The sequence below is a fragment of the Ovis canadensis genome, chromosome 3, assembly GCF_042477335.2.
Source record: "Ovis canadensis isolate MfBH-ARS-UI-01 breed Bighorn chromosome 3, ARS-UI_OviCan_v2, whole genome shotgun sequence".
Lineage (NCBI taxonomy): Eukaryota > Metazoa > Chordata > Mammalia > Artiodactyla > Bovidae > Ovis > Ovis canadensis.
In genome coordinates, this window is record NC_091247.1 from 100254238 (window position 1) to 100277464 (window position 23227).

A 23227-nucleotide genomic window follows, 5' to 3' on the forward strand; every position below is an offset into this window, starting at 1 on the left:
TCATCATAAAATAGGCTTTGAGTTAGAAGACTTTGCCTATCTCTAGGCTAATATGTCTTCTGAGAATGTTTAGGCTGGGCTAAGCTATAATGTCTGGTAGGTTGGTGAATTAAATGAATTTCGACTTAACGATACTTTTAAGTTAAGATGAGTTTACTGGGATGCAATGAAATCATACTGAAGCCCATTCATACATCTTTTCTGTCCATAGCAGCATCTCCCTGTCTTCACTCTTTTTATCTTTGTTGGTTTGACAGCCATTTTCCATCACCCAGGCTTAGACTGGGGTCACCTTTGAGTTCACCTCTCTTGCCACCTTCATCCCTTTTGAGGGGTCGTGTCCTGTCTGTCCTCCTCTATGGCCCTTCCTTCCGACCCCACTTTTCCATCCCCATCACCACAATCTTAATCGGCGCCCCCTTTATCACACTCTGACTCTTGGGTTACTTCTTGGTGCCCAGCCTTTTGTTTTTGCCTCTTCCAGGATTCTGCATATCACCCCCGGATTAATATCTTCCTAAACATTCCTTTACGCCACTCCTCTTTTAAAAGCCATTAGTGGGGCTTCCCTGGTGGTCCAGAATCCATCTGCCAATGCAGGGGACGTGGCTTCAATCCCTAGTCCAGGAAGATCCCAGGATGCCACACGGCAGCTAAGCCCATGTGCTGCAACGACTGAAGCCTGCTCTCCCTGGAGCTCACAGTCTGCAGCGAGGGAAGCCACTGCAACAAGAAGCCCCCACAATACCTGGAAGAGCAGCCCTGCTCGCTGCAACTCGAGAAACCATGCGTGCAGCAACCAAGACCCAGCACGGCCAAAAATCAGTAAGTGAATAAAAATTTAAAAACAACAAGTTTCGTAGATTCAAATATCTGTAAAAGATAAAAATAAAAAAAATCAAGAGCCACTAAGCGTTCTCTGTTGCCTTCCAACTGAGAGCTAAACTCTTTAGCTGGACTTTAAAACACTCCACAGTCAGGCCCTGCCTGCCTTTCCAGTTCAGTGACTCACTGCTCCCCTAAATGGGCCTCACCTTCAACAAAACTGATTGTGCTTTATGTTTTCTCTTCTTTCCCCATAGTTTTCTCATTGTCTGGTATGTTCTTTGTCTTCTTTCACCTCAGACACATCTTTCCAAATCTCTACTTCAAATACTACCCAAGAATTGGGTCAAAATTCCTGCTCTCAGCTTTAAACTTCCTTCACTGATTGCCTGTGGTCATATGTTGTAGGAATTTATGTACATGTCTTATTTCTCCAACTAAATTGAAAACTTTGTGGTAGTATAGATGCATTCCATATATCTTATACCCTTCTGTTAGACCTATAGAATGATAGGCACAGGCTAGCCAACACATGTTGGAAGGAATAGCTGAATGAAAGCGTATTCAAGAACAGAACTTCCCTGGTGGTCCAGTGGTTGGGAATCCTTGCTCCCAGAGCGGGGGTCCTGAGTTCTATCTCTGGTCTGGGAACAAGATCCCACATGCTGTAACCAAGAGTTTGCATGCTGCACCTAAGACCTGCAGCTGCTGCTGCTAAGTCGCCTCAGTCATCTCCGACTCTGTGAGACCCCATAGACGGCAGCCCACCAGGCTCCACCGTCCCTGGGACTCTCCAGGCAAGAACACTGGAGTGGGTTGCCACTTCCTTCTCCAATGCATGAAAATGAAAAGTGAAAGTGAAGTCGCTCAGTCATGTCCAACTCTTCATGACCCCATGGACTGCAGCCTACCAGGAGACCTAGGGCAACCAAATAAATAAATATAAATTTTTAAAAAAGAATGTTCAAGAACAAAGTACATCATACAACTTGAGAGGAGGTAGTCCCATTTTCAATGAGACTTCTGAGCAAAAGGTCATTTTTAAAACTGATCCCAGCCAACTGTATAAATTTACCTCTGGCTTCCTGTTTCCTTTTCATGCTTGGTCGCTGTCTTGCCTGGCCCTTTGCACCTCCAAGAACTGTAGCCTACAAGACTCCTCTGACCTTGGGGATTCTCTAGGCAAGAATACTGCCTAGAGGGGCTAGCCATGCCCTCCTTCAGGGGATCTTCCCCATCCAGGGATCAAGTGATTCCTTGATCTTTTGTGTGTCTACATTGGCAGAAGGGTTCGTCACCACTAGTGCCACCTGGGAGGCCCTAGAATGTGCTGGCATGCGTGTGTGCTGAGCTGTGTCTAACTCTTTGTGACACTTGGACTGTAGCTCACCAGGCTCCCCAGTCCATGGGATTTTCCAGGCAAGAACCCTGGAGTGGGTTGCCGTTCCCTCCTCCAGGGCCTGTTGCCTTTGGTTTTGTTGAAATTAGACTTGAACAAGAAATAGCCAAATGGCTTTCCCATGAACAAAATGTCTTTTTCTTGCCCTGGCTATGTAGGACAATGAGACATGAACACAATATGAGTCTAAATTTCCAGTCAAAGTTTGGTCTTTTGCAAATATCATTAAACTTTTATTTCTAGACCCTCTGAAAGTCTGGTTTAATCTGCTAGGAACTACTAGAAACCATGATTCTAATGTGATTAGATTTCTTCTTCCAGAGTAAGATAAACAGTGTTTTCTAAAAACTGAAAGAAAATGACATCATCAAAGCAGGGGCAAGTTCTTAGCCTTTTAATTCTACAGAACTGACATTATCATGGTCTGCTCAAGTGGTTCTGTTGTGTGTAACCAACATACCCATGGGGGAGGAAAAAAAAATGGCAAGTTTTGATCTATTATAATTACTGATTTTTTTTGCTTTGGTTGTTGGCAAGTAATTTTTAGTAGTCCCAGAAAGCAATGTTTTTCTTTGTAATGCTAACCTTGAGGGTGTTGTTATGTCAGTGAGTACTTGGCTAGCTGGTTTGCAATTTTGCCAAATTGCTTAGAATCTGAAAAGAAAAAAAAATGTATGAAACAGATTTTTTAATTAACGACTGGATATTAAGTGGATCTGGCTGCATTATCTCTGCTTTTTCATTTTAGTCAGAAGAGGGTAAGCACAGAAACATTTTGAGTCAAAGCTTAGTTGGAGCAAATTCTGAATAGGACAAGCGTCTGTAGTGTGTCTGTCACAAACGTGTTGTTTGTCTGTCCGTCACATATGTACACTCCTGTTGCACCCTTTATTTTTTGGAGACCAAATCTTGTGTTATTTCAGAGAAAAAAGATGTTCATCAGATGTGAGCTGAACTGTCTGCGATTGAAAACAGTGTGTCAGGAGACGCACATTACTCCACAGAAAGTGGACCAAAAGCGAGGACATCCTGTACGGCACAGGGAGCTGAAGGGAACTGGGCTCAACACATCGCAATAACCGATAATGGGGCTTCCCAGGTGGCTCAGTGGTAGATTCCGCTTGCCAGTGCAGAAGCCGAAGGAGACCCAGTTTCAATCCCTCAGTCGGGAAGATCCCTGGAGAAGGAAATGGCAATCCACTCCAGTATTCTTGCCTGGAAAATTCCAGAGGAGCCTGGCGGGCTACAGTCCATGGGGGCAAAGGGTTTGACACGACTTAGCGACTAAACAACAACAATAATGGAAAAGACCCTGGAAAATGAATGTATACATCAATATTTGTGTGCATATGTATATATGACTGAATCACGCTGCTGTACACCTGAAACACTGTACTCCAACTGTATTTCAGTGAAAAATAAAAGAAGAAAGCGTGGATCCTGTAAACTTCCTCATGGGGATTTGGCCAGCATGTGAATGGCTGAGGCCGCTTACACTCCGAGATCTGTGGCATCTTCTGTCATGGAGAGCATGGACATGGTAAGAAAAGAAGAGGGATGTGACTCTTTCAGGTAAAGTCATCAATTCAACGAAGCAAAAATATGAACATCTGCGATGGCCGTGCCTTACAGATTGCCGCCTATGGGGGTGTGATTGATCACGGACCCCAGCTGCTCCACTGAAACCCGTCATCTGTGTTTGCATCGGGACCGTGCGTCCCACGGGCTGCTCTCCATCAGTGTCTGAGCTGCACGCAGGATGAAGGCAGGTCTGGGCCTGGGAGCCACAGGACTCCTCTGGCTTCTTGGGAGCAGCCTCACAGCACGGCAACCCGGGAGACCCTCACCCAACTTTTCCTCCCACTCTGCTTCACTCAGAGTCAAACTAGGGTCAGTCTCCAGCCTTCCTCAGCTTCTTTTCTATGTTGTCTCGCACAGGCATTCCCCATCCCCCAACATGTTCTTGCACATTTAATTCCATCTGTTTCTCTCCAATGACCTGGATTAATGCAGCATCTACTCTGTGCAAAGTATCCTTCTGTGACACATTTGATAAACCTCTGCCAATGGAAATAGAAGAGTTGCCCACCCGTTTCCTTGCTCCTGGCTTGTGGAGAGCTGAGCTGTGGGTACACGGGCTGGGAAAGGGGGGCACTTTTTCTGATGTTCAGCATGAATTCCGTGGATCTTTATTGGCATCATTCATTTATTAAATCTATTGTCCCTTCAGTCGCAAAATGGCATACACTTCTCTTAAGCATCTTGATGAAGTAAGAACATCTGTGAGCAATGCTCTGATTGGATGGTGAATGAAATTTAGCAGTGGGCTTTTCCAGAATAACTACCACATCCCAAAATGGGATGGATACAGTTAGGGCTCAGAACAGGCAGTATATGTTTCCAAACTTTACTCAAGAAGAATGGGCTTCCCAGGTGGTGCTAGGGGTAAAAAAACCAGCCTGCCAATGCAGGAGACATAAGAGACACCAGTTCGATCCCTGGGTCAGGAAGAACCCCTGGAGGAGGGCATGGGAACCCACTCAGATATTCTTGCCTGGAGAACCCCGTGGACAGAGGAGCCTGGCAGGTGAACACTGAAGCAACTTAGCAAGCACGCACACTGGAAGGATATTTAATCTCATTAGGAATATTTAATCTCATTAGGAAGCAACTGAGATTGGTTGTTGCTTCTGACCAAATATTCCTTCCTAGGCCCTCTTGGACTGGTCACTTTTCTTCACAATGTTTTCATTTTTTCACCTACAAAGCAAGGAAATTTGCTCTGGGGGAAGTGAGATTCTGCCTTTGTGTAACTTGTAGAGAGCTGACTTACACAGTAGAAGATCTCGGTGGCCTCCAAGGGAAAGCAAAACCCTAGCTTCACCTTGGAGTCAGGTTCCAGGAAGATGCAAATCAGAGGTGGAACAATATCTGGGCAAATTTCCTTGCATTGTATGTGAGGAAATGAAAACATCATGAAGATAAGCGACCAGTCCAAGAGGGCCTAGGAAGGAGTATTTGATCAGAAGCAACGACCAATCTCAGTTGCTTCCAACAAACAAAGAAATCGAAATTTATTATCTGGTTCAGCCACCTGATACAAAGAGCTGACTCATTGGAAAAGACCCTGATGCTGGGAAAGATTGAAGGCAGGAGGAGAAGGGGGCAACAGAGGATGAGATGGTTGGATGGCATCACCGACTCCATGGACTTGAGTTTGAGCAAGCTCCAGGAGATAGTGAAGGACAGGGGAGTCTGGCGTGCTGCAGGTCATGGGGTCACAAAGAATGACACACAACTTAGCAGCTGAACAACAATGAGGCTTTGAGGAGAGGGTGAGGTGGGCAGTGATTCCTTAATGGGTATGGGGTGTTTTAATGGGATAATTCAAAACCTTGACACCAACTGGAGCTGACGGTTGTGCAACTTTGGGAAGATCCTAAATACCACTGAACCGTACACTTTAACATGGTGAGTTGTATGTTATGTAAATTTTACCTCAATACAAATACAAAAAGGCTAGTAGGAGAATAGATGATTATGCTTGTTTTCAAAATACAAGCACATGATTGATATAGATAATCTGTAATTAAATAAAACGCTCAGACAGTCACGAGTAGATTACTTCGGAGTTTTTCATTTAAGAAATACCAGCTTTCTTGGGTAGCTAAGCTGACCGATCCTTGGAGTGAAGACGGTCCTCTGTCATTCACATGCATCCTCACTGAGGGAGGCTGGTCTGTTCGGAGGACTGGCACTTGGGGCTCTCCGCCAGGCATGTTCCTGCCCCTCTGAGCACCGAAGGGCCTCTTGTTGGATTTTCTGTGGCACTGCTCCCCTAAGACTCCTTCTTCCTTTCAAAGCTGGGAGGCTTTGTTTCATAGATGCTCTGATATTGTTCCTAAGATCAACAAGCTGAGTCTGCCACAGAAGTGCCAGCAAGAGCTGGATTCTCAGAAGAAGAAACATAGCTCCCCTGGACACCATCAACCCCAGCCAGCTGCTCCACTTCTTCCCAAGAGGTTTTGCCAGAGAACAGGCATGAGCTGGAGATGGCTTATCCAAGCAACACAAAATGTTCACATCCAAATCTGAAGCTGGCCTTTGCCCTCACAATGTAAAGCTTATGTGTCCACCAGCCTGCACTGAGTAATTATTCTCAAGAGCCGAGCTCTGTGGGTTAAAACAACTTCCTCGGTTGTTGAGACGGTTCCCCAGAGACGATCAGCTGGTGTGCATCCAGGATATCTGCCCAGAGTCCCATTTTCTTCTCAGGACCTTCTCTGCAATCAATCAGTCAACCAGCCATCATTCCTGCCTGCCCACGCACGCCCTCTCTCCCTTCCTTCCTGCCTTCTCTTCTTACTTATCATCTTTGTCTTCAGTAACTTTATACCAGAACAGGAAATGCTATGCTCTTTACATTGATCACTGAATTATTGCATTTGGTAAAGAGTATTGCATAGTTGTAACGTGTTTTATTTTGGTCTACTGTTCTAAGTATTTCATTCACAATTTTCTTTTATCAGGACATTCATTTGAGTAACTGGAGGGATATGAAAGGGCAGCTTTTCCCCCAACGACCGCAAGGATATTAAAAGGAGTATTTGAGAAAATACACATCAGTGAACAAGTAAGTTTGGGAGACACTGAATTAAACCAAGTTAAACACGCTTCTTTACATAGGATTTCTTAGATAATCAGTAAGAGTTATAAGTTTTCAAAATGGGGATTTGAAGCATTCCCCAAATCTATTTGATTAAGGCCCTCTTTTGTGAGGCATTTCTAATAAGACTTCGAAAAACTATAGTTTGCAAAGATTTTTGTTGCATCTTCTTAAAAGAATTTTGAAACTGTTCACTCCACTGCATATTGTAAGCTGATATTTTAAAACTTCATGTAAGTTTATTTGCACAGAAAAGGAAAACATCAAAAAAAGGGAAAGACAACTTATGGAATGGGAGAAAATATCTGCAAATAATGTGACTGACAAGGGATTAATTAAAAAAAAAAAACAAATAGCTTATACAGCTCAATAAGAAAAAATAAAAATGGGCAGAAGACCTATATAGACCTTTCTCCAAAGAGGACTTACAGATGACCAATAGGCACTTGAAAAGATGCTCAATATTACTAATTATTAGCAAAATGCAAATCAAAACTACAATGAGGTATCACCTCACACCAATCAGAATTTCCATAAATAAAATGTCTACAAATAATAAATACTGGAGGTATGGAGAAAAAGGAACCTTCCTACACCATGAATATAAATTGACATGATCACAGTATGGAGATTCCTTAAATGACCAAAAATAGTTACCATATGATCCCGCAATCTCACTCTTAGGCATATATCTGGAGAAAGCTGTTAATTCAAAAAATATAGGCATCCCAATATTCATAACAGCACTATTTACAACAGCCAAGACTTGGAAGCAACCTAAATGTCCGTTGACAGATGAATGGATAAAAAGATGTGATACATATATACAATGGACTATTACTCAGTCATAAACAAGAATGAAGTAATGGGCTTCCCTGGTGGCTCAGTGGTAAAGAATCCACCTGTCAACGCAGGAGACATGGGCTCCATCCCTGGTCCAAGAGGCTCCCACGTCCACGGAGCAACTGAGCCCGTGTACCGCAGCTGCTGGGTCTGTGCCCGAGAGCCAGGGTCCACAGCTCCTGAAGCCTGTGTGCCCTACAGCCAGGGCTCCACAAACAAACCACCACTGTGAGAAGTCTGCGAGCTGCAAGAAGAGCAGCCCTTGCTCTCCACAGCGACAGGAAAGCCGGCACAGCAACGAAGGCCCTGCACAGCCCAAACAATAAATAAATAAAAATTAGTTTAAAAAAATAATGAAGTAATGTCATTGGCGGCAACACGGACGGACCCAGAGATTATTATGCTAAGTGAAGTCAGAGGCAAATATCATACAACATCAATTATATGTGCAACCTAAAAAATTACACACTTGGACTTATTCACAAAACAGAGACAGACTCACAGACTAGAAAGCAAGCTTATGGTTGCCAGAGGGGAAAGGGAGGGATAAATTAGGAACTGAGGATCAACATGCATACTACTGAATACAGAATACATAAAATAACAAGGACTTGCTGTATAGCACAGGGAACTATATTCAATATCTTCTAACAGCCTATAATGGAAAAGAGTCTGAAAAATATATATACATACATACGTGTGTATACAGAAAAATATATGTGTATATATGTGTATGTAAAAATATACACGTATACATGCATGTAGACATGTTTGTATAGGGCTTCCCTGGTGGCTCAGAGGTTAAAGCGTCTGCCTGCAATGTGGGAGACCTGGATTTGATCCCTGGGTCAGGAAGATCCTCTGGAGAAGGAAATGGCAATCCACTCCAGTATTCTTGCCTGGAGAATCCCATGGACGGAGGAGCCTGGTAGGCTACAGTCCACAGGGTCCCAAAGAGTCGGACACGACTAAGCGACTTCACTTCATGCATGCATGTACGTACAGGTATACTATGTATGCATGTAGATATGTATAAGCTATTATGTGTAAAATATATATGCATAAATATATATCCACAATGTTTCAAGTGTACAGCAAAGTGAACCACTACTTTGCTGTATATCTGAAACATTGGAAATCAATTACAATAAAAAAGCTTTCCTTTTTTGCTAGAGTACAGCTTGCAGGATCTTAGCTCCCAGACCAGGGTTTTAGAAGCCACACCCCTGCAGTGGAAGCGCAGAGTCTTAACCACCGGACCACCAGGGAAGTCCCTGTATATAAACGATTTTACGTGGTCTAGTTGCTAGGGGAGAGTATTGGGTTAGAAGTCATAAAGCAAGTTTGTCACTATTATTACGCTTGTTGCAGCACTGCTGTCCAGAAAGATCAAACCGATGTCAAGTCTGACCAAACTTGATCTTTACATCCTTATTTATTTGTGAGCTATATACATACCTCATGCTACCATAAACTTGTATATTTACATTTCCAAAATTGCTTCTAGGCATTGATTCACTGTGTTCACTTGTGGGTAAACGGTCTGCTTTGATCCTTCATCAGATGGAACCTAGGTATTGATCTGCAGTATTTGCACTCGCTCTGGCCTTGGGGAGGAATTTTCTCAGGGATGTTTGCCCTCTGCTTCACACACAGATTGTCAGCTTGTCCTTGGTGAGCCGGGGTGAGGGGTTCCACCATCAAAGGAGAGGCTGCCGGGGCACAGCCCAGCTGTCCTTGAGCCTCTTTGAAGTTAGCACTGAACTGGTTCTTCCCGTACTATCTGTAAGCAAGGTTAACTCCTGCCCTTTGGGTTTTATCAGACCTCCTTCCCGGGATCTATTAGGCCATGTTCCAAGTTTGAGAGCTTCCTTTTTCTTTTTTTCGAGCAATTTTAAAATTTGATTTCAAGATGAGTCATAAAGCAGCAGAGACAACTCGCAACATCAACAACGCATTTGGCCCAGAAACTGTTAACAAATGTTTAGTGTAGCGGTGGTTCAAGAAGTTTTACAAAGGAGATAAGAACCCTGAAGATGCAGAGAGTAGTGGCCAGCCATCAGAAGCTGACAATGACCAGCTGAATGTACAAATCAAAGCTGATGCTTTTACAGCTGCATAAGAAGTTGCTGAAGAACTCAGCATCAGCCACTCTACGGTCATTCGGCATTTGAAGCAAATCGGAAAGGTGAGAAAGCTTGGTTAAGTGGGTGCCTCATGAGCTGGCTCAAAATCAAAATATCATCATTCTGAAGCATCATCTTGTCTTATTCTATGCAACAACAACAACAAACCGTAACTCCATTGGGTTGTGACATGTGACCAAAAGTGGATTTTATACGACAACAGGTGACGACCACTTCAGTGGTTGGACAGAGAGCTTCCATTTTCATTAGAAAAAACGAATAATGCCCAGACACTCAACACCTGTGATTTCTAATCACCTGACTTCTGTTTTGGTGATGTTTTTCCGTTCATCCAATCATCACACCTTGTCCAGAGGCAAAGCTAGAACACACACAACCTCTAACCTCCGTGCCAAAAACACCTGCATCCCTTTAGCCTTATAAAGACCAAGTCCACGGCTTTCCTCATTTTATCTCATCTACTGCTGTCTTCCCAAGTGACTCAGTGGTAAAGAATCCACCTGCCATGCAGGAGTTGAGAGTTCAGTCCCTGGGTCAGGAAGATCCCCTGGAGGAGGAAACAGCAACCCACTCCAGCGTTATTGCCTGGGAAATCCCAGGGACAGAGGAGCCTGGCGGGCAGCAGTCCATGGGGTCACAAAAAAGTCGGATACAACTTAGGGACAACAACAAGCTTAGACACGTTTTCTTTCCTCTCCAGCACAACTGCCAGAGGAAGAAGGGGTGAGGATGGGGCGAGGTAGGTGAGAGGCAGATGGGCTCCGTGACACTGCAGGGCGCCAGGCTTTGTGCAGGGTGCCAGGCTTTGGGGTCTCACTGCTCCCTCCTCCGCTCTGTCCTCTGGCTCCACCTCCAACTCCCCCCACTCGCTGGTGCTCCCATCCACCTGGCTGCGGGCTGAGCTGGCTGAGCTTGTCCCCGTCTCCGTGAACTGGGAATAATATCACCACCACCGTTTACTGAGCTTCCAGGGACGCCTCCATGGTATTTACTTGTCAATGAAAAGATGTTGCTGCCATATCAGTGAACAAAAGGTGTTACAGCCGTCACATTACAGCCACCCCAAGGGAACTGAGGATGGAATGGGATGTCCTGCCACCAAGCACGGCAGCTACCACCCCGCAGTGTGCCCTGAGGAGCGTCAGGATGAAAAAGCACAGGATGCTGGCCCCAGAGCGCTGAGGTGCACATTAAAGGGATGATTTCAGCGAGCCCAGACGCTTGCGTCTTCCCACACATGCGCGTGTCTGTTAGTCACTAGTCACTCACTCTTTGCGACCCCATGGACTGTAGCCCACCAGGTTCCTCTCTCCATAGAATTCTCCAGGCATTAATACTGGGGTGGGATGCCATTCCCTTCCCCAGTGGATCTTCCCAATCCAGGGATTGAACCCACGTCTTCCACATTGCACGCAGATTCTTTACTGTCTGAGCCGCATGGAAAGCCCTAAATTCCTTTACTTGAGATGTCTAGTTCTCTTTAGGTAACAGTAATATCTGGGTATTCTGAATACCTGGTCTTTGGTGCAAAAACTCCTATATATCCTGGCTCCCCACTCACATCCTCTGAGCAATCCCTTAGAGCTATCTGAGATGCTGTGTCTCAGGCTTCAGTCCTCATTTTTTTTTTTTTCCCACCAAATGAAACACAATTCTCAACTTTGAGGTTGTGCTTTTTTTTTCAGTTGATGCTATCAGGTTAGAATGTAACCCTTTATATCTTCTTCATGGAAGTCATCTCTGTCCCTTGATTCCTCTGCTTAAAAAATAAGAGAACACATCGTGTTTAAAAAAAAAAAAAAAGAATAAAGAAGAGAGAGAAAAGAGAGCCCCATACACACTCTCCTAAGAATCAAATAAAAGACCAGGATGTTGAAAGTGAGAGTGTGTTGAGCATCAGGCCTGCTGCCTGATGGCCCTTGGGTGCAGGGCGAGTGGTGGCTTTCTCTCCCTGAACTCCGTATACAGTGAGTGGGTGAGAAGGGCCTTTCCTCAGGGGGGCCCCCCCTCACCATATTCGGGGGCTTGGGAGAGCAGGCTGCTCCACTTCGCACTCCCCCTCTCTTCATATTTGTGTTTCCACCAGCTCTAAAGTCGCTGTTCTTTTAAAAGAGATTATTAGAGAGCTTCTCCGGTGGCTCAGTGGTAAAGAATCTGCCTGCCAATGCAGGAGACGCAGGTTCGATCCCTGCGTTGGGAAAATCCCAGCTGCCTGAAGAGCTACTAAGCCCAGGCGCCACCACTACTGAGCCTGTGCTCTAGAGCCAGGAGCCGCAACCTACGGAGGCCTGAGCGCCCTAGAGGCTGTCCTCCACAACAAGAGAAAGCACTGCAGTGAGAAGCGCCCCCAGCCACAGCTGGGGAGCAGCCTCCCCTTGCCACAACCAGAGTAAAGCCCTTGCAAAACAACGAAGGCCCAGCTCAGCCAAAACTAACTAAATAAAATTATTTTTAAAAAGAGATTGTTAGATGAAGTGGTTAATTTAGAAAAAGAAAAAAAAAGCTTTGCTTTAGTAGTCTGCATAGCTGCACTGTTCAAATAGGGAAGGTAATTCTATTCAAAAGATACCATGTCAGCGATGATTCTGTGTGTGTGTTTACAAAAAAGTTACAGCCATGTTTTCAAGCCTTAATTGATACTAGATCAAAAAGAGCTGCCAACTAACCTGGATATTTCCTGATAGCCAACGGAGGCAGGGATGTCTTACTTACATGGCTGATGTTGACACTGAGACCAGATGTTGTCAACAGCCTCTACATCTCTCTTCCTTGCGAATATCCAAACTGCCCTGTGACTACAGCTTTCTTTTTCTCTAACCACTTGCTGATACTTTACTGCTCTCACCAGCGCGTGAGGCATTTCACAGGATCTCCTCATAAAGTTTTACTGCTGAAGGCTGGAATTAGAGCACCTAGACAGCAAATGCACTTCAAACAAAATGACTTTGAAAATTTATTGCTTTGGCATTTCAAAAAGCATGTGTTTTTTGCCAGAGTAGTAAACATGGAAAAAAAAATTTTTTTTTCCTTAATGGGGAGAAAAAGATTGTGAACATTTTATTGATTCAAGATACAAAGGGACATCATTTGAAGGGCAGAGTTTGAAAGCCATGAATCTAGAAGGAAAAAAATCTTCCAGAATAAACATCACTTATGAAGTAGTCTTTCCAAAATAAATGAAGTGGAAACAAACCAAGCCCCTAGATCCGATCACCCATTTGCAGAAAATACAGAAAACAGATGAACACATCAAATGGTTGCCTGGAGTCACCATCCACAAAAATCCAGATCAGGGGGAGCTCTGTGGAACAAGTGACCTGGTGTTTTTCAGCATCTTAGAAGGAAGAGAGAAAGAGGAGCATCTTGTAGGTCAATAGACTCAGACATATAGGTCATTGGGAATACTCAGACCTTAGCATGGAGACAACTGGAAATTTAGACAATGCCTGGATACTTGATCATTTTAAGGAATTATTGATTTTTTTTGATAGGAAACTCACAGTTTACTGGAGAAAAAAGCACTCCCCACAACAATAACAAAGAAGTACAAGCATGGGGCTGCAAGACCACAGAGCAGAGTCCCTCACCCCATCAGAAAGGGCCAAGAGTGATCAGTCACTACCTCCTGGCTTTCACAACCTTTGTCTTATTCAGGCTCACATCTCCATTTATGCTCTTTTTTAAAAAAATACCTATTTGCATTTACATATCTATTTGACTGCTCTAGGTCTTAGTGGCAGCATGCAAACTCTTAGTTGCACTATGCGGGATCCAGTTTCCCAACCAGGGCTTGAATCCAAGTTCCCCACCCTGGGAGCAGGAGTCTTATCTGCTGGACCACCAGAGAATCCCTCCACAGGTGCTCTTGATTCAAACTCCTTCCATCTCTGCTAGAATCTTTGAGCAACCTTTGTTGTTCCCTTTCTTATTTGTATTTTCAAATGTTTCTTTCAAGTGCTTTTTTAAAAAAAAAAATTTTATAGTGATAAAATTTTAATTTTAGTGCTTTAGAATTTTTTGAAGTTTCAAACACATGATTTCATGTAATCCCATGTTAGCCCCTTCTACCTACCCTTATATTGCCCCTCTCCCTTCCCTCTCCCCACTGATAACCACTAATTCGTTCTCTGTATCTGAGAGGCTGCTTCTTTTTCTTGTTTTATTGACCGATTTGTTGTATTTTTAATTTTTATTTTATCTCTTTGCCCAGTGGCTTGTGGGATCTTAGTTCCCCAACCAGGGGTTGAACCCTGACCCTCGGCAGTGAAAGCACTGAATCCTAACCACTGGACCACCAGGGAACTCCCTTGTTATATTTTTTCAGATTGCACATATAAGTGATAACATTTGTTTTTGTTCCAGAAAAACATCTATTTCTGCTTTATTGATTATGCCAAAGCCTTTGACTGTGTGGATCACAAGAAACTATGGGAAATTCTGAAAGAGATGGAAATACCAGACCACCTGACCTGCCTCTTGAGAAACCTGTATGCAGGTAGGGAAGCAACAGTTAGAACTGGACATGGAACAACAGACTGGTTCCAAATAGGAAAAGGAGTACGTCAAGGCTGTATATTGTCACCCTGCTTATTGAACTTCTATGCAGAGTACATTATGAGAAACGCTGGGCTGGAAGAAGCACAAGCTGGAATCAAGATTGCCGGGAGAAATATCAATAACCTCAGATATGCAGATGACACCACCATTATGGCAGAAAGTGAAGAAGAACAAAAGAGCCTCTTGATGAAAGTGAAAGTGGAGAGTGAAAAAGTTGGCTTAGACTCAACATTCAGAAAACGAAGATCATGGCATCCGGTCCCATCACTTCATGGGAAATAGATGGGGAAACAGTGGAAACAGTGGCAGACTGCATTTTTTCGGCTCCAAAATCATTGCAGATGGTGACTGCAGCCATGAAATTAAAAGACGCTTACTCCTTGGAGGAAAAGTTATGACCAACCTAGACAGCATATTCAAAAGCAGAGACATTACTTTGCCGACTAAGGTCCGTCTAGTCAAGGCTATGGTTTATCCTGTGGTCATGTATGGATGTGAGAGTTGGACTGTGAAGAAGGCTGAGCGCCGAAGAATTGATGCTTTGAACTGTGGTGTTGGAGAAGACTCTTGAGAGTCCCTTGGACTGCAAGGAGATCCAACCAGTCCATTCTGAAGGAGATCAGTCCTGGGTGTTCTTTGGAAGGAATAATGCTAAAGCTGAAGCTGCAGTACTTTGGACACCTCATGTGAAGAGTTGACTCATTGGAAAAGACTCTGATGCTGGGAAGGATTGGGGGCAGAAGGAGAAGGGGATGACTGAGGATGAGATGGCTGGATGGCATCACTGACTCGATGGATGTGAGTCTGAGTGAACCCCGAGAGTTGGTGCTGGACAGGGAGGCCTGGCGGGCTGTGATTCATGGGGTCGCAAAGAGTCGGACACGACTGAGCGACTGAACTGAACTGATTTGTTTGAATTGTTTCAGTTAGCATGATGCCCTCCAGGTCCATCCGTGTTGCTGAAAATGGCAAAATCTTCATGTGTTACGGCGGCATTGTTATGCCCAAGTCACGAAATCTCCCAATGACCACCAGGGAGCCGATATCCAATGCAAAAGCAAGAGAGCTTTTATTACCAAGCTCGAGCTGGGGCTCCCACCGTTACTGACGCAGCAGCTATAGGGAGGAGCCCCGGGTTTTGGATTACATTGCTTATATAGGGAGTATACATAGAAAAAAGGATTTCTAGGTAGGGGAACGTCTGATTGGCCACTTTCTTTCGAAGGGTTGTGTGTTGGTTCTTGATGGGTCCCTATTGTCTAGGTAGACCACAAGTTCCTGAGCATTAAGTCAGGAGATTTTGGTCTGGGGTCCGATTGGCTTGTGGGCGGTGGGGTGAGGTCAGGGAATTTCCAAAGTCTAAGTCTTTTTGCCCGGAACTTTACAAAATGGACTTCTTTTACAAGATGGAGTAGTTTAGGCTTCCCAGCACAGTGTTCCATTGTGTATATACACCTTCTCCATCCATTCATCTGACGTTGCTATAACAATTTTGTGATTATCCATTTTGAAAGCAATTCCCTATCTTTTAGAAATACACATTGAAATATTTACAGAGGAGACATCCTGGATTTGTTGTTGTTGTTGTTGTTGTTGTTTAACGTGGAAGGAGGAAGACAGGGATGGGGGCACAGACAAACCGGATGGTCAGGAACTGACCACGTTGGGAGCAGGTCTTAGGTAGAGGGGGATTCTCCCTAAGAGGTAGATTGTTCTGTCTGCTTATATATGTGTTTGAACACTTTGCTGGTAAAGTGTGTTAAAAAAAAAAAAAAAAGACAGCATTGGTTAAAGCAAAAATATAGAACCCAGTAATGATCCTAAAACTTGCTCATGTTAAAGGAAAACTCAGAAGTGATACAGGTATATTGTCAGAGCAGCTATCATTTAAAAAATCTACAAACAATAAATGCTGGAGAGGTCATGGAGAAAAGAGAATCCTCCTACACTGTTGGTGCGAATTGAAGCTTATGAGCTGGCTAGTTAGATGTGGATTTAAGGCATTCATTCTGGGACTTTTCTTAAAAAGCAGACACAGCTAATAGACGTAGCCAAGGCTCTTTCCCACTGCAAACAGTGTGGACGGTGCCAGGGAGCACCAGATACTTGATCGGCAGAGCGACGGGGGACGTGGAGAAGAGCATCAGCCAAAACTCAGGGGTGGGACAGGACGTTCCAGAACAAAAGACATGCAGTTAGGGTATGAAAGTGAGTAGGTACTCACCAGGGAAAAGGATGGGAAAAGATTCCTGGGGCCAGAGATGCTCAAGAATGCCACTGAAATGAAGCGTTTAAGCTTCTCTTTGAATTGTCTTTGAGTATTTTGTCTTGAAATCCTGAAACCCAAGAAAATAAACTCCTTAGGGGGCCACGGATTATTTAATTTAGTGTTCAGAGACCTACCAGCCCCTTAGCACCAAGTGGGTAATTAGATGAACGACCTGTTACTCAGAAGGCTTTAGAGTCCTTGAAATGTGCATGTCTCCAGGGAAAATGCCACCATTCTTTTGTTCAGTCCATCGGCCCGTTTGCTTCTGGCTGGCCAGCAGTTTCTGCCGAGACCCCGAGTAGACAGACATTGTATTATTCTAACGGCCTTTGCCTCTGTTTTGCGAGCTTTAAACACTTTCCTGCTATGCCCATTTTGATCATCTTGTGAATACTCTAAAATCGACGCCTCTCTGGCCTCTTCCAGGGAGATGACTGATCCCCCTCCCCAGGCACTTTCTTATTTTAGAGGATGATCAGAGTTTGCAGGACCCCAAACTGACATCGCATTATCTGGTTCTGGAGAAGGGCGATGATTCACAAAGGTTCAAAATGAGAAATTTGTGACGCAGGAATTTAAATAGCAATATGCCAGTTTCCAGCGCTGAGCAACCAATTTATGAACCTTTCTCACACACAGGAGAGAAAGCAGCTAGAAAAACTCATATTTTTAATGAAAGCAAAACAAAACTCCATGAAATAGAAAAAAAAACTAATTTAACCTAGAGGTTCCATCTGTGGATTTATATTGAAGGGGCGGCTGACACGTATCTACACATGTGATATATTCCTGACGTCTGATAGAGCGATGAACCAAGAAAGAAACAATAACAGAGATTTTAACACATGCAGAACACTGATGATCATCTGGTTTCACACACCTGTCCTTCATAGGCCCTCCTTTTATAGAAAAGACCCTGAGACCAGGATGAGTCAAGCGTGTGCCGTAGTTCAGAGCGAAATGGAACTGGGGTGATAGATACGTTTATTATCTTGATGACGACAATGGTGTCAAAGTGCATACCTGTGTCACAACCTGTGTGTGTGTGCCCTCAGTCACTCAGTTGTGTCTGACTCTTTGCAATCCCATGGGCTGTAACCCGTCAGGCTCCTCTGTCCATGGGATTCTCCAGGCAAGAATACCGGAGTGTGTGGCCATTTCCTCCTCTAGGGGATCTTCCCAACCCAGGGATCAAATCTGTGTCTTTTGCGTCTCCTGCATTGGCAGGCAGATTCTTTACCACCTCATCACCTGGGAAGCCCTATGCCACAACCTACCAAATGCATACTTTAAAAGTGTGCAGTTTACTGTCTGACAAATGTGCCTCATAAAACTTTCTTTTTAAACAAGTGAAGGCAAAAATAAAAATGTTTTTTGGGGGGGGAAAACCACAACTGGATTGTAATCTTGAAAAATGCAGAGTGTGAGGTATGTGCTTCAGTGAATTAATTATCAGGGAAAACAAAGAGAGGGCTTCCCTGGTGGTTCAGTGGTGGAGAATCCGACTGCCAAGGCAGGAGACAAGAGTCCAACCCCTGGTCCAGGAAGACCCCACATGCCTAGGAGCAACTGTGCCTATGCAGGACAGCTGTTGAGCCTGGGAACGACAGCTGCCGAAGCCCGCACACCCAAGGGCCCACGCTCCGAAACAAGAAGAAACACCACAGTGAGAAGCCCGAGGACCACAATCGGAAAGTAGCCCCCGTTCACCCCAGCTCGAGAAAAGCCCTCACGCAGCAGCAAAGACCCAGCGCAGCCAAAGATAAATAAACAAATGAAAATAAAAGCAAAGAAAGAAGGGGAACCCAGAAACCAAAAGACATGTAAGGGACACAGCTATCAAACACAATCTGTAGGTTTATCTGGACCAAGGTTCAAACAACCCAGCTATAAAATAACATTTATGAGAACATCAGGAAAGTTTATACAATGACAATATATCCGATGGTATTAAGGGGTTAATTTTTTTTTAAACTGATAATTGCGTTGTGGTTTTGCTTAGAAAAAAGGAAACAGTGTTCATGTTTTAGATGTATAGACAATTATTTGTAGATACACGATTAGGATGCTTGATATTAATATGTGCTTCAAAATAATCTAGTGGAAGTATTTGAAATACCAAGGAATGATTAAAATGTTGGGTGTGAAAATGATATTCTGGGTACCTTTTTGAGTCTTTGTGTTTGCGAGATGCATGATGAACTATCTACAGATGGGATGAAGTGATTTCTGGGATTTGCTTCAAAATAAACTGGGCAGTGGGGAGCTGGTGGGCGTACAGATGGCAATCACCATTGACACTGTGAGATGGCATACGAAGATCTCATCAGAAGTTCCTTTCTACTTTGGTATGTATTTGACATTTTCCTGAGTATGAAGCTTAGAAATCAAATCATGAAATTATGGATCCAAGTCTGGATTATGAATTGGCGTTAAGCCATCACTTGGATGGTTAATAGGGACCTGGGCCTGCCTGCACACACAGATCATCAGCTGAAAGGGAAGACCCACACTCGCTTTTAGGATTGCATGAGACTTTGGAAAGTCAGATATACAGAAGACTGTCCAGAAAGCTCAAGAAAAGAAATCCAGTGTCTCTGAAGACAGACTAAAGCCATGTAACTTCCACTACCATCAGAAGCCTTCACATGCTGAAATTTAACCTGAAATAAACATGCTGGTATTTAAAAATGAAAAAGATACACACCACCACAATATGAAGCAAAAGTTATAAGAAGCTCATAAATACTTTTGTTTCTGCTTTTTATACCTCAGTCAGAGGTGATGATGAGTTTCTCAAAAAAAAAAAAAAAGAAAGAAAACCTCTTGAAGTTTGGATTTTCCAGTTTTGCATCACATCCTGCTTCAGGCCACCCTAAAACAAAACAAGAAACAAATAAACAAAACCCGCCATCCTTCCAATGCATTCTCTGAGGTCTGCAGCTTGAAGGCCGCTGGTTTTCCCTTTGGCTCAGTTCTCACGTTTGCATCTTCTTTGTCAATATGTTTACCTTCCTCACTTTCAAACTGCATTTCCTGTCCAGAAACACTACCTCAAGCATTATATTTAGCACTTCGCCCAGAATTCCTCCTGCTGCATCAGGAAACAGAGCCCTGTAAGTGGAGGGTGGGATCCCAGGGTCAGGTGTTTCCTGGATAACAGCTCCATCTGAGCTCTGTCCAAACTTCCAACTCCCCTGCCGTCCACTGAACTCACCTCCACGTTAGGACATGTGTGATGGTGAACATCCACCAGCAACGAGGAACTGATTTCTTGGGAGTTTCCACCTCCTGGGGGCAGGGGAAGTAGACCTTGTTGACCTCCATCTGTATTCTTGTAGACAGTCAATCTAAGCAGCATGTCACCTTGGTATATGATCTTTTTCTGTTCAACTGGATCTTCTCTGGTGGCTCAATGAGAAAGAATCTGCCCGCCAATGCAGGAGACACAGGAGCTGCAGGTTCAGTCCCTGGGTCAGGAAGGTCCCCTGGAGAAGGAAATGGCAATCCACTCCAGTATTCTTGCCTGGAAAATTCCACGGACAGAGGAGCCTGGTGGGCTACAGCTCATGGAGTTGCAAAAGAGTCGGACACGACTTAGCAACTAAACAACCAACAGCAACCGTTCACCACTGGTTCACTTTAGGCAACGTTACAGAAGGGACGCACAGAAGAAGACCCTGATGCTGGGAAAGACTAAGGGCAGGAGGAGAAGGGGCAACAGTGATGAGATGGTTGGATGGCATCACCAACTCAACGGCCATGAGTCTGAGCAAATTCCAGGAGATGGGGAAGGACGGGGAAGCCTGGCGTGCTGCAGTCCACGGGGTTGCAGAGTCGGACACGACTCAGTGACTGAATGGCAACAACAGAAGGGATGGTCTCTTCTCCTCTGGAGAACAGACTCAGTTGAGTGGTAGATGCGGCAGTCAAGTGATCAAAATATCGGGTTGGTCACTAATGAAAGCTAGCTTGGGGGATAAGGTGCAGGAGAGGAGCTCCCATTGACTTACTAACATGCTCTCCATCTCACTTTCCCCCTTGTGCTCCCAGCCCCGCAGCCTGGTTACAAAGAGCCCACAGGCTGGGTCTGCAAGCACATCCTCCCAGCCGAGATGGTGCCTTGCAGTGGCCTGTGGCAGAGAGAGAAGGAGAGAGACTGATACCTCTGTGCTTAGCGTCTTGTAATAGATAAGATCCTACCAGTCGAGCACATGGACAGATGACTGTCACCAATGAATCGAGTAACCGTGGGGGCTTGAGTGAGGAACAGGCAAGAGGGGGTACATGCAAGGGTCTATCACCTCACAGGTACTGGGAGGAGTGATGTGAGTGCCCCTTTCTAGGCTTTCTTTTTTGGCTGTGCCACACAGCATGTGGGATCTTAGTTCCCTGACCAGGGATCAAACCCATTCCCCCTGCATTGGAAGCACAGAGTCTTAACCACTGGGCCACCAGAAAAGTTCCTGAGCATCCCTTTCTAGCAGATGAGTGTGTACTGGAGGGGGGGGAGGTGGCAGGTGGCAGGTGGCAGTGACAGTTCAGGTTAAAGGAATGAAGAAAAGAAAACCAGGCATCAAGCTTCCCCTCCTAGGGATCAGAAAACTAAAGAAGGGATAAGACCAAGGAGTGGTTGGTGTCAAATGAGTTATTGATTAGTCCAATTCACTAAGTGATAGTCTTTCATCTTACAGCTTTGCTGCCTATATGCCTAATCAGACCCTCAGTGGTGAAGCCGAAGGTTAGCAGGAATTGTTTTTCAAACATGGAGCCAGAAGATAAAAAGGAAATCCAGTTTCTTGCTCAGAACCTAGGAGCAAAACTGACGACTGACCCTATGATGGTCTTGGCAGTAAGCTGATACACATGAGAAATGACATGGTTTTGAGCAACCTCTTAATTCAACTCAAATGTTTGTGGTCTCACTCCAGCAGATGGAGAAGGAAGTGAAGTGCTTATGTACTGAAATCACTGTCATTATATCTAGAACTGTTATTGCTATTGTCTAGTCGCTCGGTCGTGTCCGACTCTTTGCAACCCCATGGACTACAGCCCACCAGGCTCCTCTGTCCATGGGATTTCCCAGGCAAGAATACTGGAGTGGGTTGCCATTTCCTTCTCCAGGGGATCTTCCTGACCCAGGGATCAAATCCATGTTTCATGCATTGCAGGCAGCTTCTTTACTACTGAGTTACTAGGAAGCTTTATATGATAATGGGGAAGAGGCACCCACACTCCACCCATGGGTGCTGTAAGACTTGAAGATCCACCCAGGAGCCTTGCGCCGATGGAAGATGGAGTAGAGTTTGTTTATAATCTGTGTGTCAGGGAGTCCATGACGATGCAGAATGTCAGCTGCAAGCTATCCTTGCAGCTCATGGCTGTGGAACCAGCCTCACTGTCCTTTAGTCACTTTTGTCCCAGAAAATGGGACAAATTGTGAATGAGCCATATACATGCATGGACTCATTCTTATCAAGTCTACGGTGTTATACAGAATCACTGCAGGGCTTTTTCTAGCCTGGCAAGGGGAGCAGAGCATAGAAAATGAGCTTCTTTATTTTAAAAGTTAAATATCTCCGCCCTTGCCCATCATGCCTTTAGGTTGAGAAATATACAAAGAAAAGGAAAGAAAGGGATGAATAAGGCGGCATTAGCAACACCAACCAACCACAAATAGCTGGACAACTTGGTCCAAATTCCTGCTCTTGATGGAATTTTACTTAACAGATTCCTGTGGTCTCTAGTTCCCAGGATCCTGACATTAGGGTAGGGCTTCCCATGATGTATTTATCTACCCGTTCTCAAGGCGGAGACAAAGTGAGGAGGAGAGGGCTGGGAAGAGAGAAGTTCCCTCTATCCAAGGCCACAGGGGGATGAGGCCCCATTTGGGGAAGTGCTTGTTTTATCCAGAGTCCTATTTGTCTCTGGTTTCCAAGAGCTGGAGAAAGAGAGGTGGAAGGAAGGAGAGAGGGAGAAAGAATTCCTCATGTCCACTCTCAACAGGCCCTGGGTTTGAGATGTTACCCCAGAAACAGGACAGGACGCCTCCCATCTTCACTTTGGTGGACACAGAGGAGAACGAGTCTTCTCTGGGCAAAGGTCACTGCCCAATTTGGGCGCCAGCTGGTGCTTTGGTTTCCATTCCCCACGAGAATGAAACAGCTCAGCGTGGACACTGCATACTGACCTCACTAAAAGGACTCAAAGAAAGGACAGCAGTAAGGACTAGTGAGCCCTGCAAGGAAGGCTTCAGGACAGAGGAAGTGCTTCAGCTGGACCCTCGGGGTATTTATGGAAGGATCACTTCTCTAAAGCTGTTTCCTCATCTTTAAAATGAAGAAAGTGGGGGACTTCCCTGGAGGCCCAGTGGTTAGTATTTCACCTTCCAATGCAGGAGGGTGTGGGTTTGGTCCTTGGGCAGGGAGCTCTAAGGGGGCTTCCTCGATGGCTCAGCAGGTAAAGAATCCACCTGCAATGCAGGAGGTGCAGGAGACGTAAGTTCCATCCCTGGGTCAGGA